At 44.8% G+C, this 12,684-nt stretch overlaps 1 protein-coding gene and 1 pseudogene across 1 annotated transcript in view; both read right to left on the reverse strand.

Annotated features, from left to right (window-relative positions):
• Positions 1–10,014, reverse strand: part of LOC115581398 (GTPase IMAP family member 8-like) — a 33,422-nt pseudogene extending 23,408 nt beyond the window's left edge.
• The window catches only part of LOC115581340 (golgin subfamily A member 6-like protein 22), a 132,311-nt gene that overhangs the window by 74,370 nt on the left and 45,257 nt on the right, over positions 1–12,684 (reverse strand). The gene's annotated exons all lie outside the window — the stretch shown is intronic.

Raw genomic sequence — 12,684 nt, forward strand, 5'->3', positions numbered from 1 at the left:
TAGAGGGATGATATATTGGTTCAGTGGGTGAGTGATGTCTTGTGCTATGGTGTTTGCAAGGCGAGTGATGGACTTGTTATTTAGTTCTGTAAGGTTGGGTGTAGGGAGACCGATGATTTTAGCAGCTGTGTTTGTGATGCGTGTAAGTTTGGCCCGGTATGTGGTACATGGCGCTCAAAAATCCATCCGCTTGATGGATTATTGGAGCATTACAGCTACCGTAGTCAGGAGTCAGGCACGTGCACACATAAGGCCCAAAGGGTGCTTGAGCCCCTGCCCTTTTTGCCTCGTATTATAAAGTGCCCTTTTGTGTGTTTTCTAATGAATACATAAATTCCTGTTGTGCAAAGAGATGAAAATCGGTGGTATAAAAATGCCACGGTTATCTAACGTACGTATTTCCTCGTAATAATATGGTGTTGTGTGTGTGTTGAGCCTAAAGCAGCTTCTCTGTCTGCTGCGGCTCCGCTCTCTCTCTCTCTACCAACGGTCGCTACTTTCAAATTAAAAGCCCCCGCAAAGAACCCAGTTCTAAACACCAATGGGGTGCAATGTAAAGCTCTTATTTTGAAGACAAAGAGAGAGAGAGAGAGAGAGAGAGAGAGAGAGAGAGAGAGAGAGAGAGAGAGAGAGAAGCCGCTGCCTCATCAGAACTCCACCATGCATGTGGATGAGACGTGACAGTGGAGCCACTTGAACCTTTGTGAGTTATAAACCATGAACATAACTTCCTTGTGGGGGCTAACAAGTCACCTTCCACTTATTCAACGTGCTGAAATATGAGTCATATTTCAGAAGAGTGTCCATTTGTGCTTGTTAAGCTAACTGCTTGTTAATGAGAGTTAAGAATAATCTGACGGCTTCTGTGTCGGCTGTTTATCTGCCACAAATCTTAAACTTCCCACAGATATTGAGTTTATTGTGACTTCGCTGTTGTAAACATTGTTGTTCTACTAACAGTCACAGTAGTCATTTCTTGGTTTTGTCACATGTTTAGATGTGTAGCCTGTATTTCTAGTTTGCACTTGCCCTCCAATAAATAGCCTAATAATAAACCAATGTTTGATTGCTTTTTAAGAAATGCAGCTGAATTGCATGTCTGCTAAACCTCAGTATTATGATAATGTGAATAAACTCATGTTGACAAATATTTATTGACACAAAAGAAATGGCAATTGCATATCACTCACAGCTACACAGGATACACAGCTAAGTAGTTAGCTTTCTATAAGTACTTTGTTTATTAATTTTAAGTTAATCTACATATTGTGTTATTAAGGCCTAAAAAAACTTTTAGCGCGCGCTATACGCGCGCACGGACTGCCCTTTTCTGACTTTGAGCCCCTGCCCCTCTATAATCATGTACACGTCCCTGCGCGGAGTACGTACTGTGCTTCAACATTATATTATGTTGTGTGTATAAGGACCCCAAAATGGCACCTGTTAAGAGACATGCTTACGAAGCAGATTTCAAACTCAAGGCTATCAGTCACGCAGTAGAACATGGGAATAGAGCAGCTGCAAGAGAATTCAACATTAATGAATCAATGGTGCGAAAGTGGAGGAAGCAAGAAGATGACCTGCATCAAGTAAAGAAGACCAACAGAGGGAGCGCCGTTTAGCTCGGTTGGTAGAGCGTGCGCCCCATGTCCTGAGGCTCTGCAGCGGACCTGGGTTCGACTCCAGGCCCGGGTCCCTTTCCTGCATGTCACTCCCCCTCTCTCTCCCTGTTTCCTGTCATATCTTCAGCTGACCTATGAATAAAGCCATAAAAAGGCCAAAAAAATATTTAAAAGAAAAAAAAAAAAAACGAAGACCAACAGAGTTTTCGAGGGAACAAAGCGAGATGGCCACAGTTAGAGGACAAAACTGAACAGTGGGTTATTGAACAGAGAACAGCAGGTAGAAGCGTCTCTACAGTCTCTGTTCGACACAAGGCAACAGCGGTAGCAAGTGACATGAAGATAAACGACTTTCGAGGAGGTCTTTCTTGGTGCTTCAGTTTTAGGAAAAGGTGTAATCTTGCCATCCACACAAGAACTACCATCTTGCAGCAACTGCCAAAGGATTACGAAGAAAAGCTGGCCATTTTCCGCACCTACTGCAAGAACAAGATCACTGAAAAGAAGATCCGGCCAGAACACATCACCAACATGGACGTGTCAAGACTGTAAATCTGTTGTGTTCTTGTCTGGTTTTGTCTTGTGGGTTCTTGTATTTGATTTCCATGTCTTTGTATTTTGTCTTGTGTCTTGTTTTTCCATGCCCTCATGTGTCCTTTAAGTTCTCCTGTGTATTTTCCTATGTTCCCTCTGGCTCCCTCTGTCTATTGTTTTGTTCCCCTCATGTCCTCGTGTGCTCCTCCCCTTCGTTACCTCACCTGTTGGTCCACCTCACCTGTTCCTCGTCTTGTCATCAGTGTCTGTGTACTTAGTCTGTGTGTTTCCCTTCACTCCCTGTCTGGTCATTGTTCTTGTCAGCATCTGTCTTGTCCATGCTCCCGTCCATGTTCCTGCTCCTGCTCCTGCTCCTGCTCCTGTCTGTCCCTTGTTCCCCCGTCTCTGGTATGTGTTTTCGGATTTTGGATTTTGCCATTTGCATTCTTGATTTGAACTTTGCCTTTGATTTGTACTTTGTCTTGCTGTTTTTGTTGCTACTTTGCCTTGCTTTCTTTTGTTACTTTGACTTTTGACTCCCTTGGTTTTTGTGAAATTCAGCTTTTGTTAATAAAGCTAGCCTTTTGTTCCCCATATCCTTGCCTCTCGTTTGTAACTGCATTTGGGTCCACCTTCCCCTTTCCATAGTCCCCCCTTTAACCCCCCAAGCCTGACAGAATGACCAGACCTTATAAAATGGACCCAGCAGTTAATGGCTTAGCAATAATTCGATGGTACCAAGACTTCATGACTAATCCGGCTAGCAGGGCTCGTCAAATTGCTGCTAGCAACCTTTTTTTTCAAGCCACAGCCAAGCTACCAGCTGAAACCCATGCCACAGTCACAGCCACAGCCAAGCTACCAGCCCCAGCCCATGCCGTAGCCGCAGCTCGGCTACCAGCCCAGGCCTCAGTCTCAACCACAGTGTCTGCCAATCCTGAAATGTCCCCTTTCTGGGGAACCCGGCTGGCTGTCCCTGTCCCTGCTCCTCGGTCGGAGGACCGGCCGAGGCCCATGCCAAGTCCTGTCCCTGCTCCTCGGTCGGAGGACCGGCCGAGGCCCGTCCCAGCACCTCGGTCGGAGGACCGGCCGAGTCCCATGCCAAGTCCAAACCCTGCACCTCGGTTGGAGGCCCGGCAGAGGCCCGTTCCTGCACCTCGGTCGGAGGCCCGGCCGAGTCCCACGCCAAGTCCAGCGCCTGCTCCTTGGTCGGAGGCCCGGCCGAGTCCCCCGCCAAGTCCAGCGCCTGCTCCTCGGTCGGAGGCCCGGCCGAGTCCCCCGCCAAGTCCAGCGCCTGCTCCTCGGTCGGCGGCCCGGCCGAGTCCCCCGCCAAGTCCAGCGCCTGCTCCTCGGTCGGCGGCCCGGCCGAGTCCCCCGCCAAGTCCAGCGCCTGCTCCTCGGTCGGCGGCCCGGCCGAGTCCCCCGCCAAGTCCAGCGCCTGCTCCTCGGTCGGCGGCCCGGCCGAGTCCCCCGCCAAGTCCAGCGCCTGCTCCTCGGTCGGCGGCCCGGCCGAGTCCCCCGCCAAGTCCAGCGCCTGCTCCTCGGTCGGAGGCCTGGCCGAGTCCCACGCCAAGTCCTGCGTCTGCTCTTCGGTCGGAGGACCGGCCGAGGCCAGTGCCAAGTCCCGTGCCAAGTCCAGTGCCGGCTTCTTGGTCGGAGGCCAGGCCGAGGTCGTCTGCCGCCAGCGACCCTTTATTGGCTCACAGGCCACCAGCTCCCTGCGAACCTCTGTTGGTGGTCCGGCCAAGGCCCAGGAGGGTTTCCCAGTCAGCGATCCGGCCTCAAGAGGGCTTCAGCCTTCGCCTTCGCCGCCGGCCTCCAGTGGGTCTCAGGCTACGCCTTCGCCTTCGTCGCCGGCCGCCAGTGGGTCCCAGCCCACGCCTTCGTCACCGGCCTCCAGGATGCCTACGTCTTCGCCTTCGTCGCCGGCCTCCAGAACGCCTTCCTCTTCGTCGCCGGCCTCCAGAACGCCTTCGTCTTCGTCGCCGGCCTCCAGAACGCCTTCGTCTTCGTCGCTGGCCTCTAGTGGGTCCCAGTCCACGTCCCCGGCCTCTAGTGGGTCCCAGTCCACGTCCCCGGCCTCTAGGGGGCCCCAGCCCACGTCCCCGGCCTCCAGTAGGTTCCAGTCCTTGCCCCCACCCTCCTGTTTTGGACCTTGGCCCTCCTCCTGACCCCCCTCCACCCTCCCAGCTTCACATGAACTTAAGTATTGAGGGACATCTGGGAGCTGTCCCTTGAGGGGGGGGTACTGTCAAGACTGTAAATCTGTTGTGTTCTTGTCTGGTTTTGTCTTGTGGGTTCTTGTATTTGATTTCCATGTCTTTGTATTTTGTCTTGTGTCTTGTTTTTCCATGCCCTCATGTGTCCTTTAAGTTCTCCTGTGTATTTTCCTATGTTCCCTCTGGCTCCCTCTGTCTATTGTTTTGTTCCCCTCATGTCCTCGTGTGCTCCTCCCCTTCGTTACTTCACCTGTTGGTCCACCTCACCTGTTCCTCGTCTTGTCATCAGTGTCTGTGTACTTAGTCTGTGTGTTTCCCTTCACTCCCTGTCTGGTCATTGTTCTTGTCAGCGTCTGTCTTGTCCATGCTCCCGTCCATGTTCCTGCTCCTGCTCCTGTCTGTCCCTTGTTCCCCCGTCTCTGGTATGTGTTTTCGGATTTTGGATTTTGCCATTTGCATTCTTGATTTGAACTTTGCCTTTGATTTGTACTTTGTCTTGCTGTTTTTGTTGCTACTTTGCCTTGCTTTCTTTTGTTACTTTGACTTTTTACTCCCTTGGTTTTTGTGAAAATCAGCTTTTGTTAATAAAGCTCGCCTTTTGTTCCCCATATCCTTGCCTCTCGTTTGTAACTGCATTTGGGTCCACCTTCCCCTTTCCATAGTCCCCCCTTTAACCCCCCAAGCCTGACAGGACGAGGTCCCCCTTACCTTTGACATCCCTGTGAACCGTACAGTCGAGAAAACAGGAACCAGTACGGTATCTATACGCACCACAGGGAACGTCATCTTTCACTGTAGTTCTCGGTTGCCAGGCTAATGGCCAGAAACTACCACCCATGGTCATTTTCAAGAGGAAGACTTTGCCATAAGAAAAGTTTCCGGCTGGCGTCATCATCAAGGCTAACGCAAAGGGCTGGATGGACGAGGAGAAGATGAGTGAGTGCCTGAAAGAAGTTTACATCAAGAGACCGGATGGCTTTTTCCACAAATCTCCGTCCCTTTTGATCTGCGACTCCATGCGCGCCCATCTCACCGATATTGTCAAAACCCAAGTGAAGCAAACAAATTCGGAGCTTGCCATCATTCCGGGTGGATTAACCAAAGAACTCCAACCACTAGATATTGGTGTCCAGGCATGGACTGGCCATCTGGCATAGCGGGCAATGCCCGGTGGGCCGACGCACATTTACGGGCCGGGCTTTCATAATTTAATCCAAAAGTTTTATTATAAATCATTTCTATCGACCGCGATGGCCCATTGGTTGATTTTTTTTGAAGGACATTGGGCTAATTCAATCTCTCTCAGCCCTCCTTTTTTTTTTTTCTAAGTGCACAATGGGGTGGGGTGGCCCATTAGTCCGTCTTCAATACAGACAGTGAACTGAACCAATCAGGATGTAGTACAAAGGCGGCCCCACCCCTCCCTGCACGTCACCTGTAACTTCTGTTAGTTTCAAAGTGTTGAGCGCGAGGACTGACAACATGGAGCAACCAAAGAGAAAGAAATTGGGTGCAGAGAAGTTGCGTGCTAAGAGAAGAATCTCACTGCAGATGCTGCAAAATGTACTAAAATCACAGACATGTTGGCTGGAGGGGCTGCTGTAGCCTCCACGTCCTCTGAGACAGCAATGATCCAGTAACAGCAGGTTGAAGGTGAAGACAGCAGCAGCGGGCAGGAGAGGAGCAGCCAGAGATGATGCTGACTGACAGGGACAGTGTATTACAGCCGGTAAGCAGGTAGTAACGTTAATACAGGGACTGTGAGGTGATGGAGGGAACGTTAGTTCTATCAAAAGGAGAGCTCACAAACCCGACCGGACAGATTTTAAAACTGCTAAATTATTAGTATTATTAGCAAAAGGTTTGCCCACATTGAACAAGAGTAGATCTGTCAAATGCTTTTAAGACAAGTTGCTTTGCATGAGTTCATAAAGCAGCCCTGTTTTTAGCCTGATATAACAATTTTATAGCTTTTTAAATGGAGCACCTTTTAACCTGAAGAATTAGAATTGAGCTGCTATATCAGAAATTCAGAAAATACATAATAGAGAAAATTTCAATAAAAAGGATAAAATAATCAATTGAACTACACAGAGCAGACAAAAGTGGTAGAGTTAACAATAGATGCTAAACTTCTGAGATCTAGGATGCTGATGATACATTATGCTTGAAATAGAATATACCTTTACTCAACTATATGTTGAGTAAAGGTACTTATTTGCTTTCCACAATGGGTATTTGATAGACTTCTAAAGTAATAATAAACTGTAGATTTCTATTAAGCCTAAAGGCAAAAAGTTATGGCTTTTTTTTTTTTTTTTTTGGTTGTGCTCCGCTAATTATGAGGGCCAAAAATGCCAAAAATGCCAGCGCTGATTTTTTGTCCCAGTCCAGCCCTGTTGGTGTCAACAGGTCGCTCAAAGTTAAATTGCGAGCTGCGTGGGAGCATTGGATGACAGAAGGCGAACACACATTCCCCAAGACAGGGAGGTAACGCCGGGCGAGTTACGCCACTATCTGCCAATGGATCGTGGATGCCTGGGCTAAGGTATCAGTCTCAAGTGTCGTCCGAGCTTTCACGAACGCCAGAATCATCACTGAACAGCTAAGTAACAGCAAAGAAACTGACTTGAATAATGACGAGAGGGATCCGGTCATGCTTGATGCCGAAATTGCCCAACTGTTAAACTCAGACACTGAAGATGAAGAATTTGATGGATTTGCGGAAGAGGAATGAACTGAGAAAGTGAGCATATTGTTTTGTATGTTATGTGTTACAACTGAACAATGTTGAGAGTTATGAACGTTACCAATGAGTTATGAACGAGCTGAAGAAAGTTCGACTTATCTGACTGTTTTGTTTAGCTTAATGCACCTTATAATCCGGTGCGCCTTATGGTCTGAAAAATACAGTATATTTTATTTTCTGGCGCATCAACATTAAGAAAATGTCTGACCGTTTGCAGAATAAATATAAAGGATGCTGGATCGACCACATCAAACTCTATCAGGTACATGTTTAGTACAGTGTGTTTTGCTGAGTTTCATTCCAAAACACAAACATTTCTATCAGGAATAAAACTCAGCTGATGTTCACTGTTAAACAACACAGACAACTGCCCACAAAACTGTTCTGTTCAGCAGCCAATAACTAATAATAATAAATAATAATAAATTATATTTCATCATGATATTCATGCAAGGTAATATTTCTGCCACACAAAGAAAGGTGCCATTTTTCATAAATGGTAGATATCTCTTGGAACAAAACTGTCCATGTTCTAATCTCACCACTTTATGGACTCGCAGTATAGTTAAGATAATTTGGCAGCAATAGTGTTGACTTGTGACCAAAGACCTGAAACTGGACTTGTTAGCATCTCTATTTGGTAAACAGACCTGAAACTTGACCCTACCAGGCCTAGGTGTCCTGCGAAAAGTCCTGTAGCAGATGATTCAGACATCACACTGTCTTATGTTGTGAATCCACCGAATGTTGTGTTCAGTCAAAGAGTAATAAAGTCTGACTGGACTCACCTGATGCTGCAGCCGCCATGACGTCACTCTGCTGGAAACGTCAGAGACTGGTTCAGCTGGAGAGCAGCTGCTGCAGTAACAACCTGCAGGAGGAATGATCAGAACATAAACCATCTCACACACCAGCCTGTTTACAGAGCTCACCTTCACAACTCCACTGGGGATTCAACCCAACAACCCATCAGCTGGATACAGCTGACAATGTGAAGGCCTGTACTGAAAATTATTATTATAATTTAACTTTTACATCTATAGAATCATGTAACCTATGTTATTTGTTCCTGAGTCTACAGTCTGTAGATTTTAAGGCTCTCTGAATAAATCATTTTTTTATATAGTTGAGCTACTTCAGTTTTCTTCCTAGATAAGAACTCCTACATCCACATGTATCGTACACAGGTGTGAGGAAGTGAGGAAATAAAATGTTCACAGTTTAAAACATCTGGTAGAATGTTAAAATATTAGTGATGAGTCTTAGTTGCTCTTCATGCTCCACTTGTTACATTCTGTGATGTAACTGTAAGTAAGGAGCTCAGCTGTACAGTATCAGGGCTGCATGTCACCCAGCGACACACATTTAACACAAGAGTTACAGAAACAGCAACTGCATTTAAAACCTGAGCCAACAAACTACTGAGCTGTACTGAAAAGTGACATGTCCAGAGTTTCTGCTCTGACACTGTCAGTGACAAAAATAAAACACAGTGAGAAAAACATTATGATAAAAGTGAATAAACCATCAGCCTGCTGCAGTCACACTGTCTGTTAGTATCACCTACTGCAAAAGTGTCGTGTGCCAGGCTGTGTGAAGTTCACAGTGATTAACATGGACGCCCTCCACTGGTTGAAGAAAAGGACATACTGAAAACTAAGTTCTATATTATATATATTATATTCCCAAATGTTCACTCGTAATCATGAGAGATAAAGCAACAATCATGAGATAAAAGGTAGAAATGATTAGATTGAAATTATTCGATGGAAGGTCAATAATTTGAAATTATGCTGTCAAATAATCCTAGTAATGAGATACACATTTTAATTGTGAGATGGAAGTTGTAAGTTTGTGTTAAAGTCATAATTATGAGATAAAACTTTAAATTGAGATACAAAAAAAGATAAATTGTCAGCACTAAACTAATAATTTTGACTTTTAAACTCATAATAACCATATATCTTATCATGGGAATTGATTTCATAATTTCATAGGAAGGATCATATAAAGTCCTGCATGACAGAGCGGCGGTCTGTTCTGAGTCAGCGTGCTGTTGTTTATTAACTGCAGCTCACAGCCAGCTGACACGAACTTCAAAGATGTGCGCTGCGCCGGCACACCTGCGCGCGCATCTTCTCAGGTGCAGTCATTGAATATCAAGCTAGGTGCGCTCTGCTACTTCAATAAATAACACTACACCCTGTCCCGTATGTGTATATGTTCACCTGGATGTATAGTTAGATCAATACACAGCACACAAACTGAGCCTGTAAAGACACACCGTCAGTTTAATGATGGTTGTGTAACTTCCTGATGCCTTCAGGTAAACATGATTTACAAAATGGCGACGCCTTAAGTTGATATTAAAGTGATATAAACATGTTGTACATGCACAGACAAAACATGAGAGATTCAGATTCACATCCTGATTAACCTGAAGTCCAACAGAAGCATCAGAACATTCAACATGTCAGCTGTGTACCTGAGTCTCTACCTGCGTCCTGTTTCTGCGTCATTAGAAGCGACCTGCTCACTTACCTGAGGTCATTTATCTTCAGTCTGTCGGAGAGTTTCTGTGTTTGTCAGTCAGCATCATGTGGTGGTGAATTAAAAGTTGTTTCCAGCTCAGTTAGCAAAGTACCTGATCAGAGTGATTATCGTCTCATCTCAGTCAGATACTGATGTCTAATTATAACTTTATTCTGATGAATCATCCGGTCTATTCATCTACAGCACTGATATATTTTATACTGTATTTATTTGTTGGTATTTACCTTTAGTTCAGTTGTAGTTCGTCATGATGTCCCGTCGCCTGTCCGCCGCCCAAGAGACAGAAAGTGAAAGTGTTTGATTCACTGTCATCACTTCCTCTCAGTAAACAGACACATGAACGGTCTGAATTCTACTTCATAACTTTGTTTAACATCATTATTATATGAACAAGGCTAACCTGGTTACTACACATAACAGCTACTTCATCCTGTTGGTGACAAAGTGTTTGCAGTAACATTGATCTTCTCTCAGTTTGTTCTGATCAGGGTCCGTTTCTTTGGGACGGGCGCCATCTTGTGGAGCCCCTGCAGACTTGAGTGGTGAACCCCAAAGTTCATGAGCAGTCAGACGGAACATGTCGGTCTGTAACAAACTCTGTCAAAGTCCGTCAATATCTTCATTTGGTACGTAGAAACGTTTTTTCTTTATTCTGTTGTGTTCACAGGGCTTCTAATGACTGTTATTAATGATTCTGTGACTGTATTAGTCGTGTGTATTTAGTTGTAGAGCCTGCTGCAGATGTGAGGATTCATTTACAGTGGATATAAAAAGTCTGCACACTGCCAGGTTTTTGAGATGTAAAAAAAAAAAAATATAGACTAAGATAAATAATTTCAGAACTCTCCACCTCTAATTTGACCTATAACCTGTACAACTGAACTGAAAAACAAACAGAAATCTTTTAGGGGGAAAAATAAGAAATAAAAAGATAAAATAATGTAATTGCACAAGTGTGCACACCCTTAAACTGATCTGTCTCCTGTGCACAGCCCTTCTCAGATCAACACACAGATTTTCAACCAGATTCAGGTCTGGGCTTTACCTGGGTCATTCCAAAACTTTAATCGTTTATTGGTGAAGCCAGAAGCCCTTTGGGTCACTGACGGTCTGAAAGATAAAGTTCCTCTTCATCTTCAGCTTTCGAGCATAGGCCTGAAGGTTTTGTGCTAACATTGCCTAGTATTTGGAACTGTTCACAATTTCCTCCATCTTGAATAAGGCCCCAGTTCCAGCTGAAGAAAAACTGCCCCACAGTGTAGGAACACAAGCCTTTGTCTCTGCATCTTAAAGTGGTCTAATTTCGGCCATGATTACCTTTAACCCAAATTGACTCCTCTTTCCAGCATATGGGACTGAAAGCCCCCATATCCTGGCCTGGCAAATCCTCTCCTCTCCACAAAGTGAGAGAATGTTGTTTATCTTGCTATAAACAGATCACCAGAGATCTTCTTCTAGTAATTTACAACGACTAAGCACATCTGGTCTGTTCGCCTTTCTCCAAAGAAGATGAACCCCGTTGACCCTCAGGTCAAACAAGGTCAAGCCCGATAATCTTCTTTCTCCACACCAAGAGGAAGAAGGAGTGTTTTCTAACATAGATGTGGTGGTTTAAGATGTTTTACTAATCTACATCTCTCTCCCTCTGGAACATTCTCCAGTGGGGGAAGGCTTAATGGGAAACCTAATCCGTGTGTTCTTCTCCTCACATGTCCAACTGTTATTTACGACCGTTGTTGGTCCTGGGTCTGACATTACAATTCCTGTCTTCTATTCTCACCCAAATTCAAATACGTCCTAAATAACTAATAAACTACATCTCAATTTCTTAATTTTTGCAGATTCCAAATAACGTAAAAATGTCATATAATAGATCTTTCCCATGTTATTGTCAAGCCCAAAAGAAGTTTATTACTCAATAAGTTTGAGGTCAACAGAAACCCCTCCCCTTTGTCGATGGAGGAGAGATTTGAAGATCATCATTCCTTGTGTAATACTTGTATTATTTACCAGTTAAATGTCTGATATGTTTTGTTAAGATAGAACTACAAGGAATATGTATAAGTCCTTGGTTCTACTGTATATTGTATACTTTATTGTTATATGTTGCATACTTTATGGCTCCATGTCTTAATCAGGTTATAATTCTTTTTAATGACAAATGATCATTATCATGTTGCATCTTTTCACGAAGGCAAAAATTCGACTTTTAAGATGGTGAAGTTTTGGGAAGGTTAAAACACGATTTCAAAATGTTAAATCAAATAGTATAGTTAGATTAACTTTTTGGGAGCCTCAGATCACAGGAGGTGTGACACTGTCAGCCGGCCTCCCCGTTCAGTCTGCTGCAGGTCATAAAACAGACACTCTTCTCAGTTCCCTTCTCTCAGTCTTCTCTCTCTGTCCTCTTCCCCCCCTGCTTCTTCTCCTTCTTCTTCTCTCCTCTCTTCTTTGTTTTTCATTTTTATTTTTATTTTTAAAGTAATCTTTACTTTTATTTTTGCAACAAGCTCTAAGACAAGCAAATTTAATCCCTACTTTAAGTATTTTACTTTTATTCAAGTTTTTAATAGAACAAATTCTTTTCTTTTTGATTTTATACTGTTAAAGTATCACCGCCCTATTCAGAAGAAGTTGAATTAGTTTCAGAATCAGAACTTGAGTACCACTACTTGAAACCACCCAGAAAAGTCTTTTTCAAGTCTGTGATCATCTGATGAAGAACGTTGCAAGTCTTGCACGGAGTCTCCACCAAAAGAGACTTTGTGTGCTCCCAGCCGAGACAGACTCTGCCCCCAGCGCTCCCAAGGCGGAAACCCCGCTGGGCCTTCGGACCAAGAGTTCCTCAACAGAGTACCGGCCTTCCCTCTGGCTACCGGACCGACGCGCCGTGCCGTAGTCCAACCCAGAACTCTCAAGAACACCAAACTTCAGTGCCTCCTGACTCCCAGACAAAACCGGCTGAACGTCTTCATGCAGCTGGATCCACACACGTGAGAATGAGTGG

Source organism: Sparus aurata, chromosome 5 (genome assembly GCF_900880675.1).
Source record: "Sparus aurata chromosome 5, fSpaAur1.1, whole genome shotgun sequence".
Classification (NCBI taxonomy): domain Eukaryota; kingdom Metazoa; phylum Chordata; class Actinopteri; order Spariformes; family Sparidae; genus Sparus; species Sparus aurata.